Source organism: Lolium perenne, chromosome 3, assembly GCF_019359855.2.
Source record: "Lolium perenne isolate Kyuss_39 chromosome 3, Kyuss_2.0, whole genome shotgun sequence".
Lineage (NCBI taxonomy): Eukaryota > Viridiplantae > Streptophyta > Magnoliopsida > Poales > Poaceae > Lolium > Lolium perenne.
Window position 1 is genome coordinate 213,234,528 of NC_067246.2, and position 19,682 is coordinate 213,254,209.

A 19,682-nucleotide genomic window follows, 5' to 3' on the forward strand; every position below is an offset into this window, starting at 1 on the left:
ATATAGATATGAAATTGAATTTCATGCACATCTTAGCCAAATTAGGATTTGATGGAGTTTACCCTATATATTGGATCAAAGAAAGTGACACATGCCATAAGATATACATATATTAAATATGCATGCACAATACTTTCAAGAACCAAAGGAAGATACAATTTGGACAAAACACCAAATAAACCAAGAGACAATGGTTGTCCAAATTATATCAAAGAATCAAATCAACACAAGATTGACTCCAAAGACTTATCTCATTATAAGAAGCTAATTAAACCTAAGCACAAAGGAATGAGATAACCAACTCCCAAGAGAGCAAGGTTCCAACAAATAAACCAAACCCTCGACACTTTTTATGATGGCACACAGTACCAAAAAGAAAATTTATGACTCCCAAAACCAAATTTTTTGATAAAGATCAAGAGAAGTTTATATAACAAATATAGGAGAGCTCCCCCAAGATTAGTGCATTATCTAGGATTTAGAATATGGATACAAAATGCACACAACTAGGATCATCACACTACCTATATCTACAAAAAAAAAAGCTAAGAAAGTTTGAATAGAAAAAAGAACACATGGGAGTCAAAGCACAACAAATTCATGGCAATAAATAAGGCAATTTAAACACAAGATCCATAAGATGCAAGGAAGACACATGGGAGTCAAAGCACAACAAATTCATGGCAATAAATAAGGCAATTTAAACACAAGAGCCAATGTAGATATGATCAATAAATATCTACCTCATAATTGATTACCAATTGTCCTAGGACAAGAGGTATTAGGAAATATTTCCCGGTGGTAGTTTGTAAGTATACATAAGATCATATTTACAACGAACAAAGCATATGGTAAAAGATAAGAGTTAACCATCATGCAAAGAAAGTTTCTTGATAGCTTCATTTAGTCATACCAACATGCAAGGCAATTAATAGTATTCATACCAACATGCAAAGCAATTAATAGTATTCATACCAACATGCAAAGCAATTAATAGTATTCATACCAACATGCAAAGCAATTAATAGTATGACTTGAAGCACATGGTTTTCCAAAAATGTATTGAGGGACACGTTGTGAAAAACCATGCCAAGAAAAACTTACACAAATAAGATCCACAAAGATATTAGCAATGAAGCCATTTAAGCGAATTGGAGCTTGTTTGAGCAAACATGCCACATAGGAGAGATAATCTACAATATCAATTCTATGTGACACAACCTCAAATGTTCACATTTCCTAGGCTTGTAATATGCACAAAGCTTATTACTCCCCCATAATGTGATAAGGAATTTATTTTCACAAGAGGCAAATAAGATCCAACTAGAGATATTAATGAACATTAGAATTTGAATTTCTCATGGAGATGACATACCACATAGAGACTAGATAATCTTGCAATATCAATTCTAAGTGATATTCCTCATGTACACACATTGTTAGGATTGTGAAATTCCTAAAGGCATATCACTCCCCCAAAATGTTATAGTCCAATAATCTCTCATAAGAGCCATATAAGATACAACAAGATGCAAAGAGGCTCCAACACAAGCACAAATACATGGTGTGCAACCTAACATACATAGCCTTGATTTCTCAAGAAAAACACGTAGGATGCACAACATATACAAACACATGTTAGGAACAAAACTAACACATGCAAAGGGGCGAGTAACTTTCAATATAAATGAGTTGAGCACATGTTACCGCAAGGAGGAACATTGGGTGTATGATAGAAGTAAGATAACCAAAAGACTTGGCTTGAGATAGTATAAATGATGAAGATCCCTTAACTCTTCATGATGTAGCCAAGTCTCCAATGCCCTCCAACAAGCACCTATTGATCAAGTTTTGGATTGTTGGTCCCCAACTAAGTTGGGTCCTAAGAGGTTAGTCACAATAGGCCTGGCAACCCAAATGGTTCTTTTCTTGACACCACTTTGAGCACCAACAAATTTGGCAAACACATTGCCACCCTCATCCTTACGAAGAGAATAAACATCATCAATGGTGATAGAGTTGGATGAGGTACCAATAGTGCAAAAGGAGGAGATGTGACCCTTCTCACGGCATATGTAGCAAGTTCTTTTCTTCTCCTTCTTCTCACTAGATTTCTCCACAATGGGAGCATTGGCTTGATTCTTCTTGGGAAGTGGCATTTCTTCAACTTGAGGTTGAATATGAGTTTGAGCTTGAGGCCGCTTCCCTTTTTGCTTCTTCTTCAAAGGGCAAGATCTAACATGGTGCCCTTCAATTTTGCACTTGAAGCAAACGATCTTGGCCGGTCTTTGACTTGTACTTTGCCCTTCTTCTTCTTGTTGTTCTTGGACTTGATATTGTTGTTGGAGTTGAATCCAAGTCCACTCTTGTCATTGGGGGATTGTTGCACACTTAACATCTTATCAAGTTTGCATTTCCCTTCATGACCCTTTACCAAGTCGTTCTTCAAAGAAGAGACTTGGGCCTTGAGCTCTTTGATTTCCTCTACATGGTTAGTAACAACACAAGTACTAGTGGAAGTAGAACCTTCATTGTTAGAGCAACAAGGCAATGAAGATAATTCATCACAAGATTTAGCAATATTATGAGTGGATGAATTACTAGGACTAGCACATGGCAATATAACATTTTGAGTAGTAGTGCTAGTACCCACATGAGGCTCACAAGGTGTTGCCTTAGATATTATAGCCTCATGAGCTAACTTTAGCCTATCATGAGAGGCTAGAAGATCCTCATAGGAGCTAGAAAGCTTTCCATGAATTTCTCCCAATTTCCCATAATTGCTAGTTAGCAAATCAAGTTGAGCCCTTAGCTCAACATTCTCCTTCAAGGTAGATGCTTCACAAGAAGTAGAGTTAGTAGCACAAGCATCATTATCAATAGCAATAGGAGAAGGCAAGTTGGCATGCACTTTTAGATAAGAAGCTTTAAGTTGCTCATGCGACTCGGTGAGTTTGGTGAGCGCACTCTCAATGACCCTTGAGCCCTTTTTGAGTTGCTCAAAATCCTCAAGGAGTTTAGCATTAACAAACACAAGCTTATCATTTTTTAGCTTTAGTTCATTTGCCATCTCAAGAGCTCTATCATGGTTTTCCTTTTCTCTAGACAATTCTAGAGCAAAGGTCTCCTCAAGAGCTTCCTTGATGGTTTGTTCTTCTTCAAGTTCATTCTTTAAAGATGCTACATCATCGGCATACTCTCGTTCAAGAGCACCCTTTTTATCAATGGTGTTCTCATGCATCCAAATAAGTTTTTGGCTCTCAATAGCGGTAGTCAAGATTTCAAAGAAGTGAGTGCTAGCAATTTTATCTTTGCAAATAATCTTGAATACACTCTTACCCTTATCGCGTAGAGAGACAACCCAATCCTCTTCTTCATAAACATCCTCATCCTTATCACCACGAGAAGTATGAGGTTCCATGGTAGGAGATACCGTGGAACCCTTGGCCATAAGGCACATATGAGAACCGTGAGATAAAGATGAGGAGTTACTTGAGGCTCCTTTCAAGATCTTGTCTTGACCAATAGAATCTTTGGTTTCCTCTACAATGTTAGTCACACAACAACTAGAGGAAATAGAAGCATTTTTATCATGGCCACAAGACAAAGCAAGCATATCATCATTAGATTTATTCAAGCAACTTACACATGATATGCAAGGACTATCAACACAAGCATGTAAATCATTTCTAGTGCTAGATGTGTTTGAGTCCGTAGATGAAACATTGCATTGAGATAGAGATGAAGAATCATCAATAGAAAGCTTAATATCAACATTGCAATTTTCATCACCACTCACCATATCATTACCTTGTGTCTTGACACACTTTGGTGAAGTGGATGAAGATGAGAACTCATCACGGCCGGAAGTGGAAGCAATGCAATCATCCTTAATAATATTGGACACATCATATTTATCTTGAATTTTTGTCCATAACTCATGAGCGCTCCCAAAAGGCATGATTGAAGAAGTAACTACATTGCTCACAACAATGGAAAACACATGAGAAGCAAGAGCATCGAGGCAAGAGTTTTTCTCCTCCTCAAGAGATAAATTTTGAGGATCCTTAGGAGAAGAAAAACCCATGCCAAGAAATCGCTCCATGTCCGGAGACATACGCCGCAAAATATTAAGCACATAAATTTTCCATAGATCATAATTTGTGCCATCAAATATAACCAAGTTATTGTGCGCTAATCCCCTAACCGACATCTTTACTCTCAAGGCGGTGAAGCCTAAGAATGAGAGACCTTGCTCGATACCAATTGAAAGGACACGGATGTCGCCTAGAGGGGGGGGTGAATAGGCGATTTAAAACTTTTACGAGATGGGCTTAACAAATGCGGAATAAAACTAGCGTTTACTTTGTCAAGCCCAAAGCCTATATACTATGGTTCACCTATGTGCACCAACAACTTATTCTAAGCAAGAGTTCACCTATGTGCACCAACAACTTATGCTAAGCAATACAAGCAAGTATGTGATAGCAAGATATATATAACTTCAAGCACGATGGCTATCACAAGGTAAAGTGCATAAGTAAAGAGCTCGGGTATAGAGATAACCGAGGCACGCGGAGACGATGATTTATCCCGGAGTTCACACTCTTGCGAGTGCTAATCTCCGGTGGAGAGGTGCGGTTGCTTAGTGCTCCCGAACGCCACAAGAGGCTCACCTTGAGGTGTGGTTGCTCGATGCACACCAACGCCACAAAGGCCTCACCCCAAGATGCGGTACTCACACCACACACCGAACGCCACGAAGGCGCCTCACCTAAATCTCCGGTGACCCTCGCCACAAAGGCCTAGGTCACGGTTCCACTAAGGGATTTCCTTCGAGGCGGAAACCGGGCCTTACACAAAGATTGGGGCACACATCCACAACTTAATTGGAGGCTCCCAACAAACCGCCACAAAGGCCTAGAGTCCGTCTAGGGTTCCAAGAACCCAAGAGTAACAACCTTCTTGCTTTCACCACCACGAATCACCGTGGAGAACTCAAACCGATGCACCAAATGCAATGGCAAGAACACCACAAAGATGCTCAAGTCCTTCTCTCTCAAATTCCAACAAAGCTACAAAAGCTATTGGGGGAATAAGAGAGGAAGAACAAAGGAATTCACAAAGAACACCAAGATCAAGATCTAGAGAGTTCCACTCACAAAGAGATGGATTTGATTGGTAGAAATGTAGATCTAGATCTCCTCTCTTTTCCCTCAAATGGGGGCAAGAATCATGGAGGGATTGAGAGATGGAGCAAGCTTCTCTAGTTCAACAATGGAGGGGAGAGAGAGTGAGAGAAGCACAGCCCAAGGAGGAAGAAGGGGGTATTTATACCCCCAAGAAAATCGAGCCGTTTGGGCAAAAACGGGGCGGATATTCCGGCCCAAGTTGGGGCCGGATTATCCGGGGCCGGATAATCCGGCCTCGTGGACAAAACCTGGACAAAATCCGGCCAAAAATCCGGCCCCTATCCAGAGCTGCTTTTCTTCCGGTCCTTAGACGATTAGGGGGCCGGATATTTCCGAAATATCCGGCCCGGATAATCCGGCCCGGATATTTCCAAAATATCCGGCCTAAGAAAACTCGCAGAAACACCAAAACTAAAACGGGCATAACTTTTGCATCCGGACTCCGATTTCGATGATCTTGGGCTCGTTGAAATCACAACAATGAGCTCTACAACAATATGCATAGAAACATCATAGTCCAGCAAAGGAGGATAGAAACAAATGAAGAAAGGTTTGACCTATCTCAAAAAGACATACCGGTAAAACCTCCAATCTTGAAAATGCAACAAGTTGCCCATGGAAAAACCATTCTCAATGAACTAGAGCTTGTCATGAGAATAAGCACAAGCTCTAAAACATCACATGGATAAGATCCAAATAAAACCAAGAAAGATGATGAACCAAACTCGAAAACGCAATAAGTGATCTATGCGAAATCCGTTTTCGATGAACTAGAGCTTGTCATGAGAATAAGCACAAGCTCTAAAACATCACATGGATAAGGTCCAAATAACAACCAAGAAAGATGATGCAAGGATGCAAAGGTTTGAGCTCTCTCCGAACGATACGATCGAGTTACTCACTCGAGAGCCCTCTTGATAGTACGGCAACTAAACTATAAACCGGTCTCCAACTACACTATGAGACCGGTGAGAAACAAACCCTATCAAGAGCAAACCTTATACTTGCGCATTCCACTTGAGCTCGATGACGACGATCTTGACCTCAACAAGATGGAACGCCTTTCTTGCTTGTGCTTGCTTGACGAAGTCTTGTGGATTGCTCCCCCATAATCCACCATGGGAGAGCTTCTTCTTCGGCGCATCTTCACATAACCATGACCACCATGTGGATTGCTCCCCCATAATCCACCATGGGAGAACTTCTTCTTCGGCGCATCTTCACATATCCATGATCACCATATGGATGGCAAGACTCAAGCAAAGGATCTCTTCGAGATGGCTCATCTTGAACTTGCACTTCATTTCTTCATTCTTCATCATGTTGATGTCTTGAAGTAGCTTGAGGGCTCACTTCATCTTCATCTTCAAGACATACTTGACACTTGATATCCTTCATCAATTTCTTCTTATTGCAACCTTGAAGCCAACATATGGTTCAAGAATTGCCTATGGACAACTCCTACAAATATAACTCAATGCAAACATTAGTCCATAGGGATTGTCATTAATTACCAAAACCACACATGGGGGCTCCATGCACTTTCACCTCCCCTCCCCGGCCGCCCTCCTCCCCTGCCCCGCCCTCCTCTCCCCTATCCCGCCGCCCGCCCGCTGCCCCTCCCCTCCCCGGCCGCCCTCCTCCCCTGCCCCGCCCTCCTCTCCCCTATCCCGCCGCCGGCCTCCTCTCCCCTGCCCCCTCGCGCCGCTCTCCTCCTCCTCCTCGCGCCCGGCCCGCCGTCCCCTGGTCGGCCTCCTCCTCGCGCCCCGGCCTGCCGTCGCCCTCACGGTAAGGGTCCTCTTTTTTTATTTTTGCATTAGGTTTAGTTGTTGTAATTAATAGAAGTAGAAATTAAATTGTGTAATTGATATGAAATAGAAAGAAAGAAATAGTAATAGAAAATGAAATTGCAAATAGAAATGAAATGGAAATTGCAAATGTGAAATAGAAATGAAATTGAAATAGAAATTGCAAACAGAAATAGAAATTGCAAATAGAAATAGAAATAGAAATTGGAAATGTGAATGTGGAATTTGTTCTAATAATGTGAATTTATAATAGGCCATGTGGTGACCGCCTCGTCATGAGCACCCCGGCGTGACGATCCGGGATCTTGACGCACTTCTCGACGGTCGCTGACATCGACACTCGGTTGTTGGACTACTTCCTCTACAGCCGAGGGTGAGCTAAAACATCGCCTCCCCTTCTCCGCATTTTCTTATGTCACTAGATTCATTTTCCAAGTCCAGTTGCGTAACCTAGGTGTCACTTCCCGTCCGCGAGCGTTACGCGGATAAATATGCATTAGTGGTCCGCATATTTTGAACCGTAACGCTTGCGGCATTTACGGGACAAGCCGGCGGATGCGTAGTTGTTCACGTTTCCATGTTCTACTCCGGTCCGAGTCAGGATTTCGGCGGCGCTCCCCGTTGTTCTCCGGATGCACATCCTCTCGCTTTTTGCCGAGACGTGTATCGGGAGAGCAGCGGGGAGGTGCTGAAATTCTGACTTGGACCGGGGTAGAGCATGGAGAACGTAGCCAACTACGGATCCGGCGGCTGCTAGGAGCCCACCTAGTAGAGATGTAGGTTGATGCATGCGTTTCGCCCGGTAAAATAAATAAAAATATGATGCATTTAATTTCCTATTTGATATAAATGCTATGTCTGTGGTTTGGCTCCCAATAAAGCAGAGGATGGCTGATAATGGATGGATGTACAATGAGCGTGTTAGTGCGATCGAGAAAACAGATGAGTGGACAAGGAAGACCCATTTTCTAGTGAATGAGTTAGCGCGTGGTACAATGGGGCTGGTTCGGGCACTTTGCCCCTGTGTTCGCTGCGTGAAGCGTCAACGTCGTGGGAAGGATGAAATGTATGGACACCTTCTGCAATATGGGTATATGCATGGGTACGTCACGGAAATCGACTTTGATGAGCGCGAACGTGACAGAGGTGAGGTGATGCGGCAGCGGCTCAATGGCAATGCGTACGATGGAATTAGAGACTTTCTAGATGATCTCGTCCATGCCGATGTCCCGGATTCGCCGCCAGAACCGGAGGCGCCGCCAGAACCGGAGGCGCCGCCAGAACCGGAGGAACCAGAGCCAACCACGAAGGCCTTCTATGATATGATTGCCGCGGCTAAGAGGCCTCTGTACGAGGGCGCCGCGATTTCTCAGCTCGATGCCATCTCCCAATGTCTAGCCGACAAGACCCGGTACAACACCACCCGTGAGGGCTTTGAAGCAAGTCTGAAAACAACTGGTAACATGTTGCCCAAAGATCATTGTCTGCCTCAAAGCCTGCACGCGACGAGGAGAATGATGAAGGACCTCAACATGGATTATCAAAGGATAGACTGTTGTCCGAAAGGCTGCGTTCTATTTTGGAGACAGTATGCGGAGGAGAAGTACTGTCCCATCTGTAAGCAGTCTAGGTATGAAGAGGTAACGGGAAAGGATGGTCAGGTGAGGCAGTCAAGCACCGCAAAGTCGATTCTTCGATATCTCCCATTCATAAAAAGAATCCAGCGGCTTTACATGCACGAGGAGACAGCCAAACAGATGACGTGGCACAAGTATGGGAAGAGATTCGTGGACGAAAACAAGAAGTTGAAGATGGGACATCCATCCGATGGTACGGCATGGAAGAACTTCGATACAAAACACCGCCTTAAGGCAGCCGAGGCTCGGAATGTCAGAATTGCGATAGCAACAGATGGCTTCAATCCATATGGTATGTCCAATGCCAATTACACCGCAGCAGTGGTACAACCAAAAGTTCACCAGCGCTAGTGCCTTCTGGGCTAACAAGGGTAAGAGGGTCAAGAAGGAGTACTATGTTGGTAACGAGCCTACGGAGGAATGGGCAATGACCATTGAGGAGTACATGTCGGTGAGTAAAATGTCAATGAGATTCTACATTGCTGCTAAGTTTTCATTGAATTATCTTGAGCTGAGTATTGCGTTTTCAGGTTTGTCCCGAGTGGGCCGAGCAGCATAGAGAGGCATGGGAGGAGCTGATTAGGGCGAGGTGGCTCAGGCAGGACGAGGAGTTTGCAGCCGTGTCGAGGCGTAACATGGAGAACCGAGGCACCGGTGGCACACACTGCGCGGGAAACCGCGACTACACCCGCTTCAAGGGGAAAAAGGTATGTATATACATGGAACGACCTTCATTCATTTCCCGCCATGTCTCATTTGTGGTACGCTTAACTTTTCTTTTCGCGATGCAGGTGGCCGAGGCACCACCTGGGGTGGTGCTTCATGATGCCCAGATATATGACATGATGCGGACGGCGTAAGCCCAATCCCGCACGGCCTCACCCACTGTACTCCGGCAAACCCAACGCCGCCAAGGAGGACTACTGCGACATGGTCAAGTCTCGTCACCCCGAGGTGGATGACCCCTTGAGCATTCCGGTCGACGAGGAGTCGTTGGTCCTGTCGGGGCACGGGCGTCCGCATGGCCGTTTCCCTTGGCTGAATAAGGCGGTCAAGCCTACCCACTCCACGAGCTACACGCGTCTCAAGCATACCCTCACCGCCGACAGCCCCCAGCCTCGTCCACGGCCTGCTCGTCCACCCGCCTACGATGTAAGTTTTCCTCATTTTCATCCTCTTTCCGGTTTTCCTTCCTACATGGCTAAGTGTTTACGAGATTCATTGTTTCTGAAATTGTAGCCTGACTTCGAGGCGGCCTTCGAAGCCTGCAATGAAGCGTATCAGCAGGCCGCTGCCCAGTGGAATAGGCAGAATACGGCCTATATGACGTATATATCAGTAAGTCTGAATCTTTCTTCTCGCGCAAGTAGATGACAAGTCTCAGTTTGATGCTTTATTTCTGCAAAGCCTTACTTGTAACCTATCTTGCATGAAATGATGATCTCTATGTCTACTGGTACACCGCCACCGGCTCGAGTTACCGTGGCGGGGGACATGCCTATCATGCCATCGAAGGCAGCTTTCGCTGCGACTTACTACGGATCCACACCGGAGGTAAGTTCTTTGCCAAACCGGTAGTTACCACTTTCCTTTGCCTCGCAAGTTGCTAACATGTAGGGAACACGTAGGGAACGGGATGGTCCGGGAACCAGGCATCGCCGGGTGGGCGCGAGGTCACACCGGTTTATGAAGGTGGTCGGTCTCCTGGGCGTTCTGCTGGTGCCTCTCCGTCGACTACTCCTGGGACTACTCCCGGTGCCTCTCCGTCGACTTCTCCTGGGCGTGCTACCGGTCCTTCTCCAGGTGGTTCTTCTGCAGCTTCTACCGGAGCGCAACCCCGGCTGCTCGTTTCGCCAACGATGTGGGCGGACACACCCCGCCCGGGTCCTTCCTCCGCTAGTCAGCTTAGAACTAGGGTTTGCTTGCTACTACTATGTATTTGGATGACATGGCACTCTCCGCTCTCCTCTTGTATGCTACTATGTGCACCATGTATGCTACTATGTGAATTATATGCTATTTTGGTGAATTATGGCGAATTTGGTCGATTTTGGATGAATTTGGATGAATTGGACCTGCTGAACTGCATTGCAATTGAATTGGAACATGATTTTGGCTGAAACAGCAAAAAAAAAAGGCAGGCCTACGCCGAGGGCAATGCCGTCGGCATAGACCCTGGCATAGACCATATGGTCAGGTCTATGCCGAGGGGGTTGCCCTCGGCGTAGACCGTGTGCTGTCCGCGCGCCACGTGTCCCAGCCTGGCGTCAAACGATCATGCATATGCCGAGGGGCATACCGTCGGCGTAGAGGCTGGGCCGGCAAAGACCACGTACGGCCACGTCCGCTCTACCCGCGCAGCCACCTGCCCTATGCCGAGGGCAGTGCCGTCGGCGTTTGCCGGCGTCCGCAACGGCGACGGCGCCCTGCCACGAGACGCCGAAGGCCGCGACGCCGAGGGCGAACGAGCACCGTCGGCATAGGCGGCGTACGCCGACGGCCGGGCCTACGCCGACGGCACGGTGTCATGTGCCGAGGGACCTGGACGCCGAGGCGATACGCCGAGGGCTGCCGTCGGCGTAGCCTACGCCGAGGGCCAGGCGTGGCTACGCCGAGGGCGGCCGGCCATCGGCGTACACGTCCGTTCCTGTAGTGAAATACGTCCAACCTTCGCTCGTGAAAAAAATAACCGATTCACCATTCTATATACCGTGAGTGAGGCCATGGGCCTATGGCAGACACATCGAGCGTTTTCCTACCTCCCTGCTTCGCCCGTCCACCAAGGCCCACACGAAGAGATCAGAACGTCGACACGAAGCATATATAGCCAGGAAACGAACCGGGTCAGGCCGCCACATCACGAAACCAGATTGAAATCGAAACCTATCGAACCACAATCTATTCCCCACCTCAATTTCTATCGAACCAATCTGTCCTGCTCCGCGCTGCCGTTGTTCTCCACCCTGTACCGCACGCCGCCATCGACCTCCAAGGACCAGCGCCGGACTCATCGTTCCCCCTCGCATCGGGGCCGCATTGCAGCCGCTGGCTGGCTGATCTGATTTCCCGTTCAAAAAATCCGGATCGAGTTAGTCGCTCGCTCCGACAGAAATATGCATCGGCGCCGAGAAATTTCTGTAGCCCACGCAAAATCGAAGGGCTGCAGGTCAACGCCTACCTTCTACTCAGTTGCTTAGTGGTGAAGTACGTCAGCTAGCATATAGAAGATGTGATTCCGATTGATCTTAAGCAGATGGGAGGCGCTTACAGCCAGATGTGATTCCGATCGATCCCGATCAGAAAGGCATCCTAGATCGGGGAGGAGCCAAGGAGGTTGGGGCGGGGGACAGAGCAGGCGCAACGAGCTTCGCGCGTGGCTCTGCATTCTTTTTGTTTGCAAAATGCCTCCGCTGATGTGCGTGTTTTGCTGCTGCTACTGATTGCGCAAAGCCAAGATGTTAATTTGTGACCGGAAGAGACAGGAGGGAAATCACAACATTTGTGCTGCCAAAAATTCAGAAGAAAAAGAAGAGAAGTTAGCTGCCTCAGCCCGATGCATCGTTTCATGAAGATATGAGCTAGCCTGCTAGCCGTTGCTTCATGCTTTTGGAAATTCTCCACATGGTAAGATGTGCTTTAGTTTGGCTAGGAGTTGCAATTGTTCATATGTAGGTCTAATTTGCTAGCTTCTCTCTTATACAGGTACTTGCCTGAATAAATTGAAAATGCTTTACTGTTTAACTAGAATCTTCCATATATGGTATACCTAATATTTATACCCTATTTTCAGAATTTCTGATCATGGCCGGAATATTTGCATCTGTAAACGTTACTACTAGCACAACGCATCTCAGGTCCAAGAACATCACAGCTTTGAAATTTTTTAGCTAGAAAAACAGGCTTCTTAGCTACTGATTTGCTACCGATTGTCTGTGTCTACTGTCTACTGATTTGGGGTAAGAAAAAATTGACTTATTTGCATCTACTAAATAGAGAAAAAGGAGAGAGAGGGATAGAAAGAATTGTCTTTAATATATTTGATATTGACTACTGTGTCTGTTGCTACTGGTTGTTGTGTGTTTGTGTTCATTCTTAGTTGAAGGTGGAGGGCAGGGTGGGGAAGCACGGGTTGAAGGGGTGGTGTACCGTTGAAGTTCTTTCGTGGATTCTCTTCGGTTGGGAGGATTTTAGGGTTTCCCGGTATAAGTTCGAAATAGTTATATTAAATTAAATTACGCCGTAGCAACGCACGGGTATTTTTCCTAGTATGGCATAAGTGCAAAGCTGGCCAAATTAAGTTTATATTTTTCAATTCAGAAAACTAGCTTTAATAATTAGATACAAGATATTTGCTCCTGTACAACCCCTCCCCCGAAACTTAGATAAACTCAAACACAAAAACGGCTGAGATCGCTCGATACCCCTTCACAATTAAGGGTATGACAACCATTTTAAAAACTAAACGGGTACACGTTGTCCTGTTAAAACCCGTATCTGTAGTATAGAGTAAATCTAAGTAACTATAGTACTATACAGGGTTTGGATACGAAATTGCTTCACAGACGACAATTCAAGCCTGGTCATTGTACGATGCTTTATCCACGGCTTCACCTCATAATAGTTACGGTTCTAAGCTAATTTATCCTCTCACCCGTGATCAAATCAAGCCCAAAGCTATCATCTACCGACTCCACCTTGATTTTGGTCTTATGGCTGGCATCGCTTGGGAGAACACGGGACTAGAGGAAGATCGCATGCCCTCCATGGCTCCATCGTTCTTCCAGCGACCGGCTGTAGCTTTGCCTGCTGGCAGGTGTCCATTGCAGCCCGAGGCTAACCAGCTCACTTCCTTCAGTGGACTCCCCAGCTCACTGTCCCATCATATGTCGCTTCCATGGACGCCGTCGCCGAGCTTATCGTATCCATCTTTTCTGCAGGCGGCCACAAGGACAACGCCGTGGAGCTGCAAAACTGAAGGATGGGATAGGCCGAAGTTCTCTACGCGCTACCGAACAGGCGAGTACGGAAGGTTTACTCGGCGTTGTTGCCCCGCTACGGTCGTCCTCGCTGTCTCGGCCAGCAGCTTGTTTCGGCTGCAGGTAGGCCTGGAATTCGATCCAAGGCGAGCCCTCGGCTCGACTCGCTAAAGCTCAGTTATAACTAAAGAGTTAGCTTGACTAGAGTCGCTTAACAATTGAGTTTAGATGTAAAACTCGGCTCAACTCGCAAAGCTTACGAGTAGCTCGTTTAAATCAGTCAAAAGGAACATGTATAATATATGATGCATTTTCTTAATTATTTATCTATACCTCTATATAGTACACGAGTTTTTGAATTTGGATTTTGCCACTTAGTTTCCCGCCAATGCATCCTAAAGTAATCCAGGCCGTTGATTTGTCTGTTGAAGTTTCTATCCGCCGTGTACCAAACCGAATCTTATTTGATCCAACGGTTGCCAGCGTTTGGATTCGCCCGCGCTGTGTTCCCGCGGTGGTGACTTCCGACTGAAGTTCCTGGAATCTTCGGGTGAGTCCATGGCTCCAGCGGAAAAGCTGAACCTTTCAATTTGATAGTCACTGGTTGGGGCCCCATGTGGCATGTGTCCTTGTCAGTCTGTACTGCTAGCATTAATTAAAGGGATCATTAACCGGTTAGCATATAATATTCCATATACTAGCCCATCCATCTGATCAGTTGTTGTATAATCAACGTGTTAGTCATGAATCGTATGAAGTAGTCCCTCCACGTATAAATAGAACGTATCGTACAGATGTAGTCTCTAACCTATAACTCCTAAGATAAGATATTAGTCGGCTGCTTCTACTGAAATATACGTAGTAAATTTACTGAATAAAAATTGCATTCAACCATTAATATGACATATTTATTGCATGACGATTGTGATTATAGAGTAGCATGTCCCTGTGAATCAGACATCAGGTTCTTGAATAATGTTGTTGCGATGGAAATCATTTTTCTTATGGTGTAGATTCTTGCAGATGGAGACATTGTTTTATGTATGACAAACATTTTCCTGACGGGCAAAACATTATTTGTGCCATGCAATATTCCGCGAGATGGTAAAAATATTAATTACTAACATGTGTTGTAAATATTTTTTAGAAACAACATAAATGGTGAAAAATATTTTTGAGTCGCTCCACTTAAAATAATTTCCATTCGATGTAACTTTTTGTAATTAGAGAAAAGACTGGGAGAAAACTTAGGCTAGCTATAGTGAGAATATGATAAGTTAAGTACTACCATACATGCCAAGCTGCCAAAAAAACGATATTTCAAAACAATTAACATGAAAGAGGTGAGAATGGTATCTTAATATAACACTGTATCATAACATGTAGAATTAGAAAATCAAATGTACATCTTATGCAAATTTGAACTGATATTATAAAAATAATTAAATATAATGAGTCTATAATATGACTCGAAGATACTATACCAATAATGGAGGCTTAAATCGATGTTCATGGAGAGGTATATGTGCGTTGCTTGCCAGAACGAACAATGCAAAAAGTACTAACCAAAATTGCAAAGGTCCAGAAGAAGATTCGTAGCTACTTTTTTTATAAGCGGGAGTAACCCTCATCTCTGAATCAATCGATGCATATGACCTCCATTTCATTATATGAATGTACTACTAAATACCTTAAAAATATTTATTTGCAAATCAGCCACGTGTTATATCCAACATCTGAACTAAACAACATATTATTATTATGCCTTATTATTAAGCTAATATATTGACTTGCCCCAAAAATATGAATTGGCGTGCAAAGCACGTGCAATTTACTAGTAGACATAAGTGATACACATCAATTATTAAAATATGGCACCAAAAAATACAGCCAATAAACCACAACAATCAATAATATATCACAAGAATAATATTAGCAGGCTAGCAGATAAGGCATAAACCATATATTTACAAAAAACATTGCAAGAAAAATCAACAAACCACAAGTGTACTTGAATTATTAAATAGCAAAAGAGGACTTGGGTCGGCAGGACCTAGGCACTTGGCCACTTGGGTTGGATTAACTTCTTTCACCTGATTGTACAGCCTATTGTTGATTTTTACCGAGCTAAACGAGCTACTCACGAGTAGGTGAACTTGACTCGTTTAGCTTGAACTCTTTTGATAGAAAAAGTTGAAACTCGGCTCGACTTATTATACGTCGAGTTCGAGTCAAGGCGAGTCGAGTCGAGTCGCGAGTTACTTGTTTAACTCACCAGATTTGAGTTTTAATTCTAGGTCTAGCTGCAGGTTCGCATTAGCTAGTTGGTAGATGAATGATATCCGCGCGGCTGTGTTGCCACGTAGGATTGTACAAGAGTCGTTAGAGCAAGTTTAATAGTAGAGCCAACTGTTGGCTATAAGATAAGTGCCATGTCATCTATAGTCATTGTAGAGTGTCGTAGCATGTCCTTGACGGCTCAATGTTGGAGTGTCTTGCGTGAGTGTTTGTTAGTGCTGCGGTGTTGAACTGTTGGAGTATCTTGTTTGTGGGCGTGTGTGGGTGTGTTCTTTGTGTGGGCTTGGCCCTGTCGTTGTAGGTTTTCGCCCGGTTTTCTCCTAAAAACTGGGCACTCTCTTCTTAATTAATAGATGAGGCAAAGCTTTTGCCTCTATTTCAAAAAAAAAAAAAAAAAAAATTGTAGAGCCAACATGTACAATAGTCAGCTATAAAATTGTACTACTTTATTTATGTATGGCCCACCATTCACTCTCACATAGTGCCTAGGAGCACGTGCTAGAGCTGGCTCTTGCATAAAAGCCCACTCCTCTCTCTCCTCCTCTCTCTCTTCCAACTAAGAAATAATATATTATTTTAATCTTTATAGCCAGCTGACTAGAACTTATTGTACTTGCTCTTTTTGCAATAAATCAGCACTTTTGCATTTTAACCCCTGAACCCAATCCACCCAATCCCCTCCGTGTCGTGGCGCGGCGCAGCTTGTCTAACTTGCTAATAGCAAGTCACCGAGCTACAGTTGTCTAACTTGCTGCTAGAGCCGTCAGATCAGAGGTAAAGGGCACAGATCACTCCAACACTGTACACGTGGTACTGTACTGACGCGGAGCAGTAGCGTCTCCTGTTCACAGGACACTGTTTATTACTACTGTAGCGCCTGTTCCAAACCCTTAGATCTAAATCCAACGGTACAAAATAAGCACAAGTCAGAGATACTGTTGGCCTCTGCCTTGTCTGTGCCAAGTTAGAGAATCCAGAGCGGTCGTGGCGACGGACGGGGACGCAGCTGCTGCCGCCTCAAGCCACGAGCCTGCCGCTCAGATTCTAGAGGAGACCAACGGAGACAGCTCCCACATCCCCTAGGTTCCCATCCTCGTGTGACTCGTGTCCCACGCCGTCGTTGCCGCTCTACCCGCGGACGCCGGCGCCGCCTGCTCCGTGACCGTCAACCAGAGGTCGAGCTTCGCCTTCGACGACATGGACAGGCTGGACGATCCCCTCCATTGCCGCGTCTGTGGAGATCCCCGCCACCGTCAGCATCGGGAAGCTGCTACGCGAGACCTCCAGATCCGCTCCCACCTTTGCGAGACCGGCTCCGCCGCATGCGGAAGGAAAAAGGGTTGGCTGGTGGCATCGCTTCCAACTACAGCCTGCAGGCCATCGGGTCCCGAGTCCGGCGTGCTTACCGTCCATGCCACTTGCTGAATGGGCTCTTCATCATTTATTTTGGCTGATTCTCTCTGATGCTTGAATCAATGCTCCTGTGTTTCAGTGTTTGATTGGTGAAGCGTCAATCGTGGTTCATGTGTGTGCCACTAAACTGCTGGTTGATTGATGAACATGATTCTGCTTCTCGTGGTTAAAAAATCTCTAAATTCATATCTGAAATTTCAAAGGAAATTCTTCACCCACCTGCAGCACATGCCTGATGGTGCATCGCGACAGGCCTACACCCCACGGATGATAGCTTAGTTAGGATCACTTGCATCTTCTCATTACACGCATCCATTCAAATACTGATCTGATCAACTTTCCAATAAGATCACCATTGATTTCCTCAAAATATCTGAGCAGCTAGATCTGTCATAGTTTACAATAGTTTGCATTACAATACATGCACAAGTAAGTATTCCACACATTAATTTCCTACACTAATTTGATCAAAATATTGCAGCTATATCTGTCATGGTTTACAACAGTTGGCATTAGAACACTTTCACAAGTAATTTTACCACACATTTCTAATCATCACACTTCTAGGAGGAAAGAACGGACAGGGTAAGGCGACAAATCATGTTAGTTCTACTTTATGAATCAATTTCTAAGATATAGAACGGATTTATCTAAACACTGTCTAGGGTAAGAAAATACCATCTAATCCTAGACATCTTTAATAGATCATGTCCAATCGTAAGAAATCACAGTAATATTTTTACAGAGCCCTACATTAATTAGTTTATGTTGTTATTATTTAGATTCTGTAGCGAAGCACGGGCAATATGATAGTTATTATATGTATAGCAGCGCCAGTTTAGATATGGGCTTAATTAATTAATTAACTAATTACCCTAAAGCCCAAACTAAGTTTAGGGGGACACTAGTGGGGAAAGGAGTGGCGCACCAAAATTGCCATTATGTGACGTATGGGCAGTGCGCCACAGAATTCACGCCACAAAAACTTTAATTTTGTAGCGCACGAGACCCATGCGGCACAGAAAAGTGACATTTTAGTGGTGCACCAGCTAGGCATGCACCACAGAAAAATTTCTTTGGCGCACTAAGCGGTGGTGCGCCACAATTTTTTTTAATTTAAAAAGGTGGCCAGAACTAGATCTGGGATCGGCTGAATTTCTCCGATTTTTTTTAAAATTTGCCAGAGGTCGCCGGAGGTGGGTGGGTGGTGGGGTGAGTTGAGGTGGGTGGAGGAAGCCGGCCGGAGGTGGTGGGTGAGTGGAGGAGGAGGAGGCCGACCAACCGTAGGTGGAGGAGGAGGAGGCCGGCCGGAGGTGGAGGAGGAGGAAGCCGTCCGAAGGTGGTGGGTGGGTGGGTGGTGGAGGAGGAGGAGGCTGACCGGCCGGGAGGAGGAGGAGGAAGCCGATCCAAGGTGGTGGGTGGGTGGGTGGAGGAGGAGGAGGCCGGACGAAGGGGGTCGCCGGAGGTGGGGAAGGAGGGGTCACCGGAGGAGGAGGTCGTCGAAGGATGAGGTCGCCGGAGGAGGAGGAGGAGGAGGGAGAGAAGGAGAAGTGGAGGAGGGGAAGTGGAGGAGAAGGAAAACTAGAAGTGGAGGAGAAGGTGAGGAGGAGAAGTGGAGGAGAGGAGGAGGAGGCGCCACCGAAATTCAAATTTCCAAATTTCAACCAAACAATTCTATGTCGCACGTGCACTGTGCGAAACAGATATTTTTTCGAATTTTTTATTTTTGCAGGAAAAAATCTTGACTTTGTCGTACCTTTTATTCTTTTCAAATTTGGCGATTCTAAAAATTGGCTAACCGGATAGACCTCGATGAATCTGGATGTAGAATTTTCTCTCGGTCATTTTGATATATTGTGCGTTTTTTTTCGAGTTCGTATGCAACCAGAAATCCAGTTTGATGATTTTGCAACGCAATTTTGCAAAAAAAATCAAAATTCATATTTGTTAGTTCTCATTAAAACTAGATGACATAATACATGGGCACCTCGAAGGATTTTTGTTTTGAAATTTATATCATTTTCCTTTGTATTTTACAAGACTAAAAAAGGCGATCCAGGGGGCGCGGGAGGGGGGGGGGGGGTGTGGAGTTGCGTGAAGAGCTAAAAAAAATAGAAAAAATCCTGTGCCGCACAAGCTCATGTCTGTGGCGCACCAGGCAAGGTGCGCCACATAATGTCTTGGTGCACCACAGAATGACTTATTTTTATGGCGCACGTGGTTTTGTGCGCCACAGAAATAGTGAAACCAATTATTGGGTCTGGCCGGAGGTGGGGCCCACCATATTTCTGTGGCACATGTAAGTATGGTGCGCCACAAAAATATATACTATTTTAGTGGCGCACCGGTCTGGTGCGC

At 45.1% G+C, this 19,682-nt stretch overlaps 1 pseudogene; it reads right to left on the reverse strand.

Annotated features, from left to right (window-relative positions):
- The window catches only part of LOC127343283 (NAC domain-containing protein 73-like), a 58,084-nt pseudogene that overhangs the window by 15,842 nt on the left and 22,560 nt on the right, over nt 1–19,682 (reverse strand).